This window comes from Ambystoma mexicanum, chromosome 7p (genome assembly GCF_040938575.1).
Source record: "Ambystoma mexicanum isolate Mex_15411 chromosome 7p, UKY_AmexF1_1, whole genome shotgun sequence".
NCBI lineage: Eukaryota > Metazoa > Chordata > Amphibia > Caudata > Ambystomatidae > Ambystoma > Ambystoma mexicanum.
In genome coordinates this window covers 223,852,946-223,869,573 of record NC_090939.1, presented here as the reverse complement: position 1 = coordinate 223,869,573, position 16,628 = coordinate 223,852,946, and the positions used below count along the sequence as shown (strand labels likewise).

Here is a 16,628-nt window from a genome sequence, read left to right as displayed (position 1 = left end):
GCCATGACAAGGTGCCGAAGATAACCATGGCATGTGTCATGCTGCACAATATGTGTATCAGTGTCATGATGCCTACCCAGACCAAGTCCAGCAACCCCGGAAGCAGGCATCAAGTTATCCCAAGCAAGCCCAACAACCCCTGCTAGGAGCTATTTAGGTACAGTCCTGGCGTCTATGGCGCCAGGCTCATATGGAGAGTCAGTCCTGGAGCTCATAGATTAAAGCTTACCTGATGCAGACCATGCTGCAAGAGCTCCAAGCCAAAAGAGGCTTGGAAGGGACTACTTTACCTAGGGACTATTTTTTACTTGGGGGGCTGGGGAGGAATACTTACCTGGGACTACTTTGGGGGCTATTTAAACCACGCCTGAAGAGCAGCACATGCTTCGCGTTATTCTGCATCCTGCAGCGTAACGCTCACAGTGCCTGCAAGTCTGCATCCAGTCTACTGCCACGCCCTTCTCGAGTCTGGAGCTCCTAGAAAAAGGGAGAAAGAAGGAGAAAAGGTTAGAACAAGAGCAATACCTTTGATCCTTACCTGAATTCACGATCCATCGCGCCTTCGAGCTGGAAGAAAGAAGTTATTTTATACGCGTCGCCTCGCCTGCTGCAGCGCCGCGCTGACCTCACCGGCCTTCGCAGCATCTTCACATTCCACCGCATCCTCCTGCATGTTCCCGCCGCACTCCGGCACCTAAGGGGAAGACAAGAACAGCAAGGAGAGCCAAGGGAATACACAGAGGCAATATTAGTTACCCCCCCATAGACTTACCTGATTTTACCACCCGGGGTACTATTCCTCTTCACGGGTCAGTGCAGCTTCCATTGCATCTTCCCCGAACCCAGGCCCCTAAGGGAAAACAAAAGGACAGCAAGGTGAAACAAAGGGCCAAACAAGGGGAAACCTCCTCACCACAATAGACTTACCTGATTTTACAGCCGGAGGCATTATTCCCCGAGACTTCATACTTTCTCTCAGCGCCTGAATAAGGGAGAAAGCAACAAGTTACATATTGACATTATTTTATCGAACTGTGTTGGATAATACAAATCCTTACCTGAATATTACCGGTTGCCACGAGGAACTCTTCGCTAGGGTCAAGCTGCAACCTGCAAGGAATCGGACAAGAGTGAAAGTCAGACATTTGAACTCTTACGAACTACATACTTACGGCGTCTTGCCAGGAATCTCAGAGTCAATATTGTTCTGGAACTCACCAATTCCTTCGAGCCAGTGAAGCAATTGGTTATCTACACGCCCCTGCGCTCAATGCAGGATGGAGAGCTCATCTTTCCAAACCATCAGGTGAGACTATAAGAGGGGATATCAAAGGTGATCAGTGGGGAGAAAAGCGGGAGTGGGGGGGGGGGTTAACGCTCAACTCCACGGGTGGTTAATTCCCTTTCTCCATTTGCAGAAGAATATTCCTACGGGCCAAGCAAACGAAGCTAGGTGGGCCAGTCCAGTCTGTCATTTCGGCACTAGCGTCACATTGGTGGAGACCGCAGCTGTCCAGTTCAGATCGACGCCCCTGTGGGAGCCAGGTGAGCGTAACAATCAGATGGAATGTGCCACTTCCCCCTGACGTCGAAATGCAACCACCTGATGAGAATGAAGATGATGGGGATGAGGATGGGGCAAACGGGCCGGCAGGTCATGCAAGAGGCGATGGCCAGGAGGGACACGATGTGCGTCAGCATCTGATCTATCAAATATTCTGAGAGACATGGTTCAACGCAGAGCCCAGAAGCTAAAGTATAGACATTGGCTCCGATTTCATAACTATAACATTTTGTTAAATGATGCATCTGTGATGCTACAGTTTGTCAACTCTAGGGATGCTACCTCGTTTTGGCAAATGATTAATACCTTTCGTCTTCACATTCATGAGCACTGATTAATCCTATCGGGAACAAGAGTGGATCGATCATTTTACCAATGTGTACAAAGGGGAATGTGGGGAGAACAATCGTTACTTGGCTTCTCCTTCTGGTACATGGTGTCTGGATTGCTTTGAGGAGCTTATTGTCTCAATAATTACTCGAAGTAAGAGGTCCAGAGCACCAGGCCTCGATGGTCTGTCCAATGTGGTGATAAAACTTGACCCCTATTTGTGGGCGTACATCTTGGGCATCATTTTTTAACAAATTACTTCCCCAGATAATAAAATGCCGAAATCGTGGGCACAGTCATCATTGTCCCCATATAATAAAAAGGGCCAAAGATCACTCCCGTCCAACTATAGGCGTATTGTGCTTTTAGATCTCCCCTCAAAAATGTATGCCAGCATCGTTTTGAGGGAGCTGACTGATTGGGCCTCCGGTGCAGGTAGACTAGACCCGCTGCAGACAGGTTTTAGGAAGGGGACAGGTAGTAATGCCAACATTTTCATCCTGGGCCTATTGAAAAGGTAGCCATGGTGAAGTCAAAACCACTGTACATGGCATTTATTGACTTCTCTATGGCATTCAAAAGTGTAGACAGGGCTTGCTTAAAGTCCAAACTGTGAGACTGGGGATGCCCAGAACATCTGCTTGAGATCATGGTAGTGTTACACTCTAACACTTCCATCAGAGTTTATCTTAATGCCCAGGGCAAACATTCTGCTTCAATCGCTACTATGCGTGGCTTCAAGCAGGGTTGTGTCCTGGCTCCTCTACTCTCTAGCCTCTTCCTGTCGGACTTGCTGAGATTTTCAAGACCATTCACAGCTTTTCCCCAAGTTTGGCTAATCTTAGCCTGGATTACTTGTTGTATGCAGATGACCATGTCTTGTTCGATTACACCCCGATAGGATTACAGCACAAGCTGGATGCTTTGGCTGCCTACGCAGAATTAAATCACTTAAGCATTAACACCAATACATCTCAGATAGTCTTATTCAAACCAGGGATGAAACTAAAGTATAAGATGCTCCGTTGCAATGTGAGTGGTGTACCCCTGGAACGAGTGTCGAATTGTTGCTACTTGGGCTGTAGATTGTTTGAGCTACAGCATAGAACTGAGTCTTAATCTTATCACTGCTCCAAAATGCTAATGTTTGCACCCAAGCTTGTACTCTTAATCGTACATTTGGTCACTTCTCCTTGAGCACAGTGCTCAAGTTTTACAAGATGAGGGTCATGCCTACCATTACTTATGGGGGCGAGAACCTGGGTCTCCCTATCCATTTGGACTGCGATGCACTGGAGTGACTTTTCTGGAGGAAAGTTCTGCAATTGCCTAACGGCTTTCCAGCAGTTCTTATTCATTACGAGTTGGGCCTCTCCTCCATTCAATTCTAACCCAATTGGAAGAATCTTTCCTTATTGAGGAGAATTGTCTGTGCTAAGGTGGGCTCGATATGGTGGCTATTACAGCAGCTACTTCACAACATGTCCTGGAAAGCCGTAAATAACTGGGATTCAGAGTGCTATAATATCTGCGAGAGGTATGGTATCTCCCGAGACATAGCTATGTATCAACCTACAGTCCTGAAAAAGAAATTAATGGAATGGGACTGGATAGACACAATAGGAAGACTGAGAAAATGCTGCCTATACACAGACTTGTTGGTTGATGTTAGAGCAGTTGGAACATGTCCGCAATGTTTGAATAAATCGCCTAGTAGATCTTAGCGTACTAGGGTGATTAGATTGCGCCCTAACCTGCTCCAGACCAACAAAATGATGGGCGCTAGAAACAAAGTTCCCAGGTCCTTGAGGTTGTGCCGATTTTGTTCGTCAACAGATGAGGTGGAAACCCTGCGACATATTCTACTCCATTGCAGGGCCCTGGAGGGGAGGCACATGTTCTACTTTGGGCATCTCCTTCAAAATCATTACCAGGTCTCGATTGAGAGAGTATGGCAACTTATTATAAACTCATATGGTTGTAACAATTGGATGACGGCCGCAACTCGTTTTTTAAAAGGAAGTTTTAGTATCCATAACATGAAATTTCAAAACTATTCAACTATGATTAATTATTATGGGCCTCATTACACGTTAGGCGGTAAGGGAATAACGATACCGGTATCGCTAAAATCTCTAGCTAATCACGACCCGGACTGGCCGCTATTAGAGGCACTGCAAAGAACGGTGCCACTAATAGCGGCCAGTCCGTGGGCGCGCAACCCATCAGGTCGGAAATAGCGGCATGGCGCTAATAGCACGCCATTACAAGCCATGCGGACATGCAAATAGCGGCATGGTATTGGCCAGAGAAGCCCATACCGGCATGGAGGAAATACCGGCATTGCGAACCACTTGTTAAGAGAGCTGAGTAGTGTCCCCACCTGTCCCAGGTGGCCACAACAGCACAGATGGAGGCAATGAAGACTGGGGCAGCACAAAAGGAGCACGCCACACCCCTTCCCACACCAAGATGGTTCAATACTTGCCGCATTACATGGGCTGGAGGACATGATTGCATTGCAACAACAACAGGCAGCACAGAGGAGACGCAGGGGGAGGAGGATGGTGAGACTGGCTCAGCAAGCCCCACCAGTGCACCGAGTCATACCACAGAGGCAGCCAGCAATCCCCAGGATTCTAGCCATTCCATTCAACCTAACCCCTGAGCAGACACACACCCTGTGCCGCCTGGACCGGGATACCATCACCACCATTGCGGACATGATTCACAACGACATAGTGAGCCTCATAGACATCCGTACTACCATCCCCCCTCTACTGAAGGTGGTAACTGTGCTCCACTACCTGGCCACAGGCACATACCAGCATATGGTAGGGCAGATGCATGGCATTTCACAACCAGTATTCTCACGCACGCTGACCCAGGTGCTCGATGCCCTCCTGAAGCACACAATTGAACACATAACCCTGCCACGGACAGCCCAGGAGATCTCCAACAACAAAGTTGGCATCTATTCATTGGCAGGCATCCCAAGTAGCATCGGGGCCATCGACTGTACCCATGTGGAAATGGTGCTCCCACATCACAATGAGGCAGTCTACCAAAACAGAAAGCATTACCACTCCATCAATGTCCAAATGGTATGTGACTCAAACAAGATAACAACACATTTGTTCCCGATACCCCTGATCAACCCATGATTCAATGGTCCTGTGGAACTCAACGATACCACGCAACATGGAGCGACATGCTGGACAACGTTCGTGGCTACTTGGTGAGTAGCAGGGCAAGCACATGGCAGTGTGATGTGGGGTGTGTTTGGGGGGGGAGATGCATACTCCAACTGGTTGGTGACTGTCGTCCGTACAATAAAGGGACATACAGATGCACGCCAATGTCCACCAAGGCAGCCCACAATGGAGCGGACACGAAACCACATGCAAGTAGTAAGCTGCACAACAAAGACATCAATCCATAACGCAAAACATGATACATCTATCCACATGCACATTGCACATCATACCATACCCTATATGACACAAAACTGCTACATGCAGCCAATATGCATAATGTAAATGTGCGTTGAACAACATCACAACAGATATGCGCCCTTGAGTGCATGCAAAGGGATCACCTGTAGCCACTGTACAGAACCACACCCATACAGCACTACTCATGTACCGCTTCACAGAATGGGGACATTGGAATCATAATGGCAGTACACTAGCAGTGTCGTACAAAGGTTGTCTGGCCCCAGGAACACCTAGGACCTGTCCACACCCAGGACATGGGAAATACTGCCGGAGGCATGCATGGTGCACGTCCACTTGCAGGGACTAGCTTACCTTCTCACATTGCAGTTACACTCATCGTCTCATGCATGCTGGGAATCGTGGATGCCAATCAGAATGCAAACAGAATTAGTGTGAAATGTCCAGGTTGCAATTGAGGTGACCAGTAACAAGGCCCCATTGTTCCACCCATGCAGGTGATGCTGGCTATCCCCTGAAGAGGTGGCTCCTTACCCCTATACGGAACCCACAGAAAAGGCACGAAGAGGAATACAACCTTGCACATAACCGTACCCGCGTCGTGATTGAGCAGACATTTGGCCTTCTGAAGACACGGGTCCGGTGCCTAAGCTGGTCGGGTGGGGCTCTCCTGTACGGCCATGACAAGGTGCCGAAGATAACCATGGCATGTGTCATGCTGCACAATATGTGTATCAGTGTCATGATGCCTACCCAGACCAAGTCCAGCAACCCCGGAAGCAGGCATCAAGTTATCCCAAGCAAGCCCAACAACCCCTGCTAGGAGCTATTTAGGTACAGTCCTGGCGTCTATGGCGCCAGGCTCATATGGAGAGTCAGTCCTGGCGCTCATAGATTAAAGCTTACCTGATGCAGACCATGCTGCAAGAGCTCCAAGCCAAAAGAGGCTTGGAAGGGACTACTTTACCTAGGGACTATTTTTTACTCGGGGGGCTGGGGAGGAATACTTACCTGGGACTACTTTGGGGGCTATTTAAACCACGCCTGAAGAGCAGCACATGCTTCGCGTTATTCTGCATCCTGCAGCGTAACGCTCACCGTGCCTGCAAGTCTGCATCCAGTCTTCTGCCACGCCCTTCTCGAGTCTGGAGCTCCTAGAAAAAGGGAGAAAGAAGGAGAAAAGGTTAGAACAAGAGCAATACCTTTGATCCTTACCTGAATTCACGATCCATCGCGCCTTCGAGCTGGAAGAAAGAAGTTATTTTATACGCGTCGCCTCGCCTGCTGCAGCGACGCGCTGACCTCACCGGCCTTCGCAGCATCTTCACATTCCACCGCATCCTCCTGCATGTTCCCGCCGCACTCCGGCACCTAAGGGGAAGACAAGAACAGCAAGGAGAGCCAAGGGAATACACAGAGGCAATATTAGTTACCCCCCCATAGACTTACCTGATTTTACCACCCGGGGTACTATTCCTCTTCACGGGTCGGTGCAGCTTCCATTGCATCTTCCCCGAACCCAGGCCCCTAAGGGAAAACAAAAGGACAGCAAGGTGAAACAAAGGGACAAACAAGGGGAAACCTCCTCACCACAATAGACTTACCTGATTTTACCGCCGGAGGCATTATTCCCCGAGACTTCATACTTTCTCTCAGCGCCTGAATAAGGGAGAAAGCAACAAGTTACATATTGACATTATTTTATCGAACTGTGTTGGATAATACAAATCCTTACCTGAATATTACCGGTTGCCACGAGGAACTCTTCGCTAGGGTCAAGCTGCAACCTGCAAGGAATCGGACAAGAGTGAAAGTCAGACATTTGAACTCTTACGAACTACATACTTACGGCGTCTTGCCAGGAATCTCAGAGTCAATATTGTTCTGGAACTCACCAATTCCTTCGAGCCAGTGAAGCAATTGGTTATCTACACGCCCCTGCGCTCAATGCAGGATGGAGAGCTCATCTTTCCAAACCATCAGGTGAGACTATAAGAGGGGATATCAAAGGTGATCAGTGGGGAGAACAGCGGGAGTGGGGGGGGGGGTTAACGCTCAACTCCACGGGTGGTTAATTCCCTTTCTCCATTTGCAGAAGAATATTCCTACGGGCCAAGCAAACGAAGCTAGGTGGGCCAGTCCAGTCTGTCATTTCGGCACTAGCGTCACATTGGTGGAGACCGCAGCTGTCCAGTTCAGATCGACGCCCCTGTGGGAGCCAGGTGAGCGTAACAATCAGATGGAATGTGCCACTTCCCCCTGACGTCGAAATGAAACCACCTGATGAGAATGAAGATGATGGGGATGAGGATGGGGCAAACGGGCCGGCAGGTCATGCAAGAGGCGATGGCCAGGAGGGACACGATGTGCGTCAGCATCTGATCTATCAAATATTCTGAGAGACATGGTTCAACTCTTTTGGATGGATATGGGTATTGTTGCCCTGGTGTATGTGGTGAAGCGCACAATGGGCCCTGTCCCCAATAAAGTACACATACACAATGATGAAGACCAAGCCTGTGTTTTTACTTGTCAACAATGTATTATGATGAATTTGTGATCAAAAAGTGCATGGCCCCAACTGTGCAAACACCCATTCCCCCCTCCCCCACCACACTCCCAAAAAAACCCTTTCCCCCCTACCCCCAAAACACTCCCATGTGTGGCTTGTAGTACGTAGGTGTCCTGCTGCACATGTGCCAGCTAGTTCTTGCTGGCCCTACTTCTCATGGCCACCACCGCCATTGGGAGGTTGGGATGGCGTGTGCCTCATGGTGCGCAAGGAGCGGCGGCGGGGGCTTGTCTGATGTGAACTTGCAGAGGAGGATGTGCCCGGTTGATCCTGTGGTGAGGGGGGATATTGTCGGTCCATAGCGTCCGCTATGCGGGTGAGGACCTGCCTCAGTTGGGCCATCTCCTCGCAGAGCCTGTTTGTGCAGGCCTCCATGCCCTCTCTTGTCTGGCTTGCATTGACCCTAACCTCCTCCCTCAGATGGGCTACCTCCTCCACCTGCTGGCCAACCAGCGCTGTTATTTCCACCTGCCTCTGGCTGATGGCTGACAGGTCATGGCGACTGCGTCCAGCTCTTGGGGTGGCTGCTGCGCCCTGGTCCATGGCTCGGCCATCAGGTGAGGACACCTGAGGGCTCCGGCACCCTTCCATGGTCTCGTTGCCAGATTGTCCATGGCTACTTGATTGAGATGGTGGTGGTGGGCTTGCCTCAATGGATTGCGGGTGGCTGGGGGTCAGCCTTTGCGTTTCCAGGTCAATGGTCTCCTCCACGTCAGACAGCGGCGCGGTGGCTGCTGCCTCACCAGTTGAACTGGTGGCAGCAGAGAGCGGGCCCTCCGTAGTTGTTTCCAATGATGGGGGGAACACTTCTGTGGGTGCAGCAATTGTTACCCCTCTGCTGGTGCCTACTCCTCCCTGTGCCCCTTGATGTGGTGGTGGTGTCCCCTGTCTCCTGTGCCCGGGCCTTTTTCTTGGCTGGGGAAGCCTGTGACACAGTTCCCTGCTCATCACTGTCTGTCTGTGAGCCTGTCGGGGACATAAATAGGGAATAGCATCGGTGATGGTTCAACGTGCTTCATGCCGAATAATTACGTCATGTCGCTCTATGCATTGGGACCTCTTTAGTTGGGAATCCCGTAATGGGGATGTCGGGTGGGTCATGCATGCATGGGTCTGTGGTGATGCGTGCATGTGTGTGTGTCGGGGTGTGACACTCCCATGGGCAGGGTTGTGTGCATGTATGTTTGTGGCTGGATCCATGGGCTGATTCTGGACTCACATTTGGGGGGGCCCTCACCCTTCACAGTGCCTTGTTTAATGTGTACACTCACCTCCATCTGATGAAGTGGGCGCACCACGCTCAATGTCCCCGACTCCCTCGATGGATTCTACGCCAACTGTGCTGGTGCAGGTCTCCTCCCACTCCCGGAGTTTGATGGGAGAATCAGCACCACCTCCCGTGGCCATGGCCAGGTTGCAATTTGCAGCCAGTATGCTGCGGACCCGGAGCCGTAGATCGTCCCACCGCTTCCTGCAGTCCCTGACAGTGCGGGTGGTGGTGCCCACCGCACTGACTTTATGGACCACCTCTGCCCAGATTGCCTTTTTCTTCACGAGTGTCTCACGCCGCATGTCATTCGCAAATACGACATTAGCATTTACGGCAAGGGTCTCAGTTAACATGATCAGCTCCTCGCTGGTGAATTTTTATTTGCGCTTCCGATCCGTGCCTTTCTTGATGGCCTTTGGCATCGTCAGGGTATCCGGGATGCTTTGGTGTTGGAGTGGTGTGGAAACAGGTCCTGGGGGCCGAGGATGGCAATGGATTGTGTTTTTAAAGATGGCCACCGTGCTCTTTCCCGTTCCTGTGCGAGGACGCTATTTCCGGTTCCGCAATTTTACGGTCACCGCTAATAGCGGTGACCCCTAATAGCGGTCACCGCTGTTAGCGGTGACCGCTATTTGCATGTTGCAGGATGTCGGAAGTGCTATCAGCGCTTTCGTCGATGCAGCAAAGGGTCTTTTTGGGGTCTTTTGCGGCATGGCGGTAGGGTTATTACCGGCATGGCGCTGTGCTCGTGTCCGCGTACTCGTAATGCCACGCAATTAGCGGCATCATGCCAAGCCGGACACGTTAATAGCGCCATGCCGGTAATGGCCGGATTTTACCGTGTACCGTGTAATGAGGCCCTATATGTTCATGTTTTTCTTTTATAACCTTTTATTCTGAATTGTAATTTTAATTTTAACTTTGAAATTTCAAACTGTAATTTTGAATTGTTTTTCTTATCTCCATTACATTGTTTTTGTAAATTTGTTAAAGGCTACTTGTTAACCAAACAACAATAAAAAAAATAAAAAATGTCAAAAAAGATATTCGATCCTCCCCTCGTTACACCTTTTTTGCACCCGACTAAAAATGTTCCTGCTTGGCTCCCCATCATAGCACTGACTCTAGCTTTCTTAACTTATTTCCCCCATCAGTTATTGTTAGCTGTTCTACCATGCTTTGTATCATCTGTTGCCTCTGTTTGTTTTATGCGCTTTGGGGTAAGTGCTCTATAAATCAATAAACATACAAATACACATACATATGCAAGCTTTAGGTCAATCTGGGGGGCCCCTATCCATTGGCGTCTCCAGGCATCAAATTTAGGGGGGGCTGTGCCACAGACAAAAGTAGGGGGGCCGCGCCGCATATAAAAGGGTAATGTGTATGCTTTTCCCAAATTGACGCGGGCAAAATAGTCCAAAGTGGCCCGGGGGAGGTAAAAATCATGCATTTATACAGCAAGCAATTCTTTTGTATATTTATATATCTTGATGTTAACGATATTGTCTCATCCTGTATCGATATTGAAAATATATATCAGTATATTTCCAAATCTTGATATATCGCCCAGGACACACACAGCACCAGTTAAGTTCACTCTTGGTTTCGGACCTTCATGGGCAATTTGCTCAGATGTTGCCTGTGGTCATTGGCTGGTAATGGACACCTGCCATTTTATGCACTTTGAAATGATACAGTGTCCATATTATGTCCCGATCGTATCTACTGTAAAGGGCCTTTCACAACTGTGCAATTAATAATCACGGTTCGCGATGCCTTTTTGTGCATCTCGCATCTGACTGCGGGTGCTTTTCTGGAAAGTCTGTGACTGCTGCCCATCACCCCTATGCCGCTGTTCTGTGTGTACCTTTATGGTGCGTTCTTCACGGCATTTGCCATGCCTGTTTATTGCATTGCGCCCATGTTTATTGCAGCCCTGTGTGTGTGCCAGCACAGGCAGCACTGCTCAGAGAGTAGCCCAGTTAGTGGGGCACAGGAGTGTCCAGCATTGCAAGAGTGGGGGGGTGGGCCACAAAAAAAGTCCTGCTACTTTTCCCACCAAATGCATTGCGCCCAATTCCATACGGTCGCATTCATGCCCCCAAATCGCCCACCCATGCCCCAATCTACTTTTTGGTAACATTACTGGCAAATGGCATTTTAACACAACAAAAATAAAACTCTAGAATCATTACAGATTCAGGAAACTCATCTATTAGAGCTCTGTCCAGGCACTCTGGGGCAAAATACATGCAAACCTAATTTTCATATGGATTGCACCAACAGAAATGACTTCACAGAAATGGACATCGCAAGGAGCATCATCATTCTTTGATACTTGGAGGTAGCATAGAAGTGACTTTAGAATAAGTTGCCATAAGTAAGCCAAGTGGCAAATAACTTTGTGGTGCAAAATACCTAAATTGCACTATTATTATATATGGAGCAATTATATAGCCATTAGGCTTTTTTTTCAAAATAGCATGATATGCGATTAACTGAATTGCCCAGGATCACACACTTTGGTTAAATGGTGGAACCGGGATGTGGACAATTTAAGCAACTGAGCACATGTTCGCAGATTTAGTTGATATACATATTTATTAAGGTTTTGATTTGCATTTCATGTGCTTAAATAATACTTTATAGCAATGCCTAGGAAGCAAACCACATTACATAATAAACTATCCTTTCATAGTAAACTATACACTATATACATTGGGCCTCATTACACGGATGGCGGTAAGGATTTACCGGTACCGGTAAAATACTGGTACTGGTAAATCCTTACCGCCTTACTACGAGGTCCCTTTGCGGGTTGGGGGATTTAACGCCTGCTTTTTGCAGGCGTTAAAAACCAACCCGCAAAGGGACCCAGGGAGCTAATTACGCATTTTGCGGTACCGTAATTAGCGCCTTCCCCATTCCCATTGAGCCCTAAGGGCCAAAAATGGGGAAGGGCAATGGTGGAAGGGGGAATTACCGCCCGCCAACCTTGGAATGGGGCGGTAATTCCCCTTTCCGCCAAGGCGGTCCCGGTATTTTACCGGCATGAACCATGGCGCTAATAGCGCCATGGTTCTCGGCCATCCGTGTAATGAGGCCCATTGTCATAGAAATATGTTGAGCAATACGAGTATGGCTTTAGTTTTATTCTCCCCATCCTCCATGCAAAGTCACAATAGCATCATGTAGATTAATGTCAGCCTAACAAAAGCCATAGTCATTATTTTATAAAGCATGCAACATCATGTACCCTTCTCACGCCCTCCCATTCCCATTCATAAAGGGACAAAAGTCCCTACTAACAATCCCCCCGCCCTCCCAACCCACCCCAGCCATGCCTAATGGCTCACATTGAAATGCGCTGTTGACACAGAGCAACGTGAGAGCCCCTCTGATGCCAGGAGCTCCTTGGGACATTGTCCTGGAAGTGTGACAACTCTCCCGTTAGGAAAGGGTAAGGTGTCCTTCTGCCAGGACAATGGGCGTGTTGAGCAGGAATTGTTCAGGACACATTGTCCTGCCAGCGGTGCTTAATGGGAGAGGTGTCCCACTGACAAATATCCCCTTCTTGCCCTCCCTGCCTCCCTCCCCGCTCAGTCCGCCACTCAGGGGGGGCACAAGAGGGGGCACAGGATTTCAGAGGGGGGCACCCCCCTCATGGCCCCACCCTAGTGACGCCACTGTGCCCTGTAGTGGGTGGCATGGCGCTGCTGTGGTATCCCTAAAGGCCCATGCATAAAGACATCACAAAAACCCTACACTTCCAAACCATCCAGTAGTGATCCTTTCCCAAATGGTTACATTCAGTTTCCCGCCAGAAGCACATTTCTCGGTTTAGCCCGGATCACGTGGATCTCCAGACCCCTGCATAACAATGAAACCATGCACTGCGTTTTCCTTCGGGACTTTCCTTCAATCATGCACTGCACAGGTGCCTACTTTTCACAGCTACAACAAGCCTCGGTTTTAATGTAACTGTCCAGTCACGTGACAATCCTAAATTCACACTGGAATGAATTGGGCTACACAGATGAAGGCGAAACGCACTCAATTAGCACTCACTTCGCCATCCATGCTAACAGCTTTTCCAAAACACGCCACGCTCCTGCTACCTTACAGCGCATGTCTGGCACACTTTGCCTACTGAGGTGGTCTTCAAACTGGGGGCCTGGCCAGGGCCCCCGAAGGATGTCAAGGGGGGCACGGTATGAAAAAGTATACCACTGGCATAGTGAGACCAGCACGATTTACCTGCAGTCCAGCGGGCAGCAGCACGAGCACACGAGGCAGGGACTCCTTCCAGGAAAATGAAAGTGAAAGACACTTGAAATTATTTTTAAATGCGAAAGCATGTGTTTGGGGGAAGGGCCACCACAAAACGAAATGCAAGAACTCAGTTCATTGAAATGCACAGACTCTTTTCAACCAATAGGAAATATAACATTTTGATTGCTTGAACGGCATTGGTGGCGGGGACGGGGGGGGGGGCTTCAATTGCCCACTGAAAAGCATTTAACGGAGTACATTTTCAAGAAGCAGGTAGTACAGCGACATTAATAACTTTGGAGTTATTAATGTGCAGCAAGGTGTGAGGAATTCGACCATCCCCATTGTGGGTGTGCGCACGCCTGTTTTTTTTTTTATTTAATATGAAATTAAATGATGGTAGATTAGCCTCCGAAAATGTGTATAGACCTGTGTATACTGGGTGGACAAAGCCTACAGGCTCAGTCCCCCTGTCATATTTAGATCGACAGTCAGGATTGCACCTTGTCCCGCTGATTCTATGGCACGACAAGGAGGCTCATATTATGCTTTCAATCTTTACTACTGACAAAATAGCAGCAAAGAAAAAACTTTTTTTTTTTAAACTTTGTTTATTAAGGGAACGGTTCACAGCAAGACAATTCTCATAAACAGTGCGACATAGCATGAGCATAATTTCGACAATGACATATATCTATGGCAATAAGGCAGGCATCGTCACCTAAGGTGACTGAGTAGGTGTTACATCAGCATCAGATAGACATCAGATCACACAGGTAGGCGTAACAGCGACCATATATCTTTGGGACGACAGGGCGTCGGGACCGATAAGACAAAAAGTTCCTCATCGTCATTCACCATACATAAGTCTTTCAGGAAGTTGGATCAGGTAGGCCCTGCGGCGGATTTCCAACATTTAAGGATGCAGCGTTTGGCAATAACACATGAGCTATTAAAAAACCTTCTCGTGGTTTCCTTCACCTTTCCAATGTCACCAAACAGGTATTTCAGGGGGGACAGAGCGGCTGGGATCGCCGTTATCTCCTCAAGGAGCTCAGCCACTTCTCGCCAAAAGTTCGCAATAACAGGGCACGACCAGTACATATGGTGCGCTCCAGCATCGGGGGTGCCACATTTCGAACATGTCCCTGTGCAACCCTCCACAAACTTAGCCAGCCTAGCCGGGGAGTAATGTAACTGATTCAGGATTTTAAATTAAATCAGTCGGAGTCCTAAGTTCATAGAGACAGATTTGGTGAGTTGACAATATCGGGCCCATCTCACGTCATCAATCTGGGTACCCACATCCCGTTCCCAGGTTTCTCTAATAGTGTTTCGCGAGGGGGAATGTGTTTGCACCAAGGTGTATAGCGACAAGACTCCCTTATTATGACTATCCGTTGTCACCACAGCTCTAATGCATTCGTGTGTCTGGGGTTCTGCCGGGAAGGAAGGCCATTTAGCAGCAAAAGCTGTTCTCATACAATAGTATTGAAGGCACTTAAGCTGGCCACCCCCCCACTGCACCCAGGAAATCTGTGAGTTCACAAAACACGCCATCAGGGAACATGTCTTGCATCCTGAAAAGTTTATTTGGGTCCCAGGTTCGCTGAAGGGCCTTGTCAAAGGTCGGGGAAATACTATAGAAGTTCCACAGGGGTATATCTGGGTCATAGGGGATCTCCAGGCCAATTCTCCTGTAGATCCTGGACCAAGCTTGCGTGGTGGTGTATACCGGGTCGAATAGGCAGATGTTACCATAAGTGGGGTTCAGGAGGACTGATCGTATATCGTTAGGGCGGACTGCATGCTTTTCAAGAAGAATGTGTGGGGCCGTGTCTTCAGGGTCAAACCAATGTTTCACAAATTGTGCCTGTGCTGCTATACAATATAATTCTAAATCAGGGGGCGCAATCCCGCCCTGTGAGTATGGCTCCACCATCTTGTCCCAGCCCAGCCTAGCAGTTTTCCCGTTCCAAATAAAGGAAGACGCCAATGATTTAAGTTTCGCAAAAAAGGGTTTACCGGGCCAAATCGGGATGTTGTTGAAGAAATATAAGAGTTTGGATAGAACTACCATTTTAAGTAGGGCCACTCGGCCATATAAGGACAGAAGGAGATTAGCCCATAGTTGGAGCTTGGTCGTAAGGGTGAGAAGTAAGTCGCCATGATTATGCGAGTATAGCAGCTGTCTATCTCTGGCCTCCATGATTCCCAGGTATCTTACCTGCGTGGGGGCAGGCTTAAACCCCGTAATATGAGATAGGTCACCTGTATTAGGGGTCAATGGAAATATTTCAGATTTTGGGACATTGATTTTATATCCTGAATATTCCGAGAACTCGTGTATATCAGACATAGGGCCTCATCACGACCCAGGCGGTAAGTTACCGCCTGGGCCGTGACTTTACCACCATGGCGTAAACTACGTTTACGCCATGGTGGTTGGCGGACTTACCGCCCCATTCCGACCTTGGCGGGGCGGTAAGTCCCCAATCCACATTTACACTTCCCCATTCCCATTTTTGCCCCATAGGGCATAATGGGAGTGGGGAAGGCGTTAATTATGCCACCGTAAATTACGGTGGCGTAATTAACTCCATGGTCCCTTAGCGCCATGGATTTTAACACCTGCTAAAAGCAGGTGTTAAATCCGCCATGGCGCTAAGGGACCACGTACTCAGGCGGTGAGGGTCGGCACTGTTTACGGCGCCGTAAACCCCTTACCGCCTGAGTTGTAATGAGGCCCATAATGTGTTGCACATTCTCATGTGGCTCCTGGACATATAACAACGTATCATCCGCGTACAGTGATATAATTTGGGGAGGGCCAGTCATCCTGAGACCTCTGTGCGAGTGGTGCTGACGGATGTATTCCGCCATCGGTTCAATAGTGAGTGCAAAGAGAATGGGCGAGAAAGGACAGCCCTGTCTGGTCCCTCTGTGTAATTGGAAAGAAGGGGACAAGGTGTTATTAGTTAGGACCTTGCCAGATGGTTGGGTATATAGCAGCCGGACGCATTTAATAAAATATGGCCCAAGTCCAAACCTCTCGAGTACCAGGAAAAGGTATGTCCAGGAGACGGAATCAAAGGCCTTTTCGGCATCTAGGGCCACTACAGCCGCTTTTGCCTCCGGATCTATTTGCGCCAGAACATTAAA

General features: G+C 48.8%; 1 protein-coding gene across 3 annotated transcripts in view; it reads right to left on the bottom strand.

Moving 5' to 3' along the window:
* The window catches only part of HLCS (holocarboxylase synthetase), a 1,696,783-nt gene extending 1,683,265 nt beyond the window's left edge, over positions 1-13,518 (bottom strand). For 2 of the 3 annotated variants that reach the window (XM_069636104.1, XM_069636108.1), the window contains exon 1: positions 13,452-13,511. The gene's annotated coding sequence lies outside the window, so the exon portion shown is untranslated. Of the gene's footprint in view, positions 1-13,451 lie in introns of all 3 variants that reach the window. The other variant, XM_069636100.1, reaches the window with a different exon arrangement.
* Positions 13,519-16,628: the final 3,110 nt, after the last annotated feature.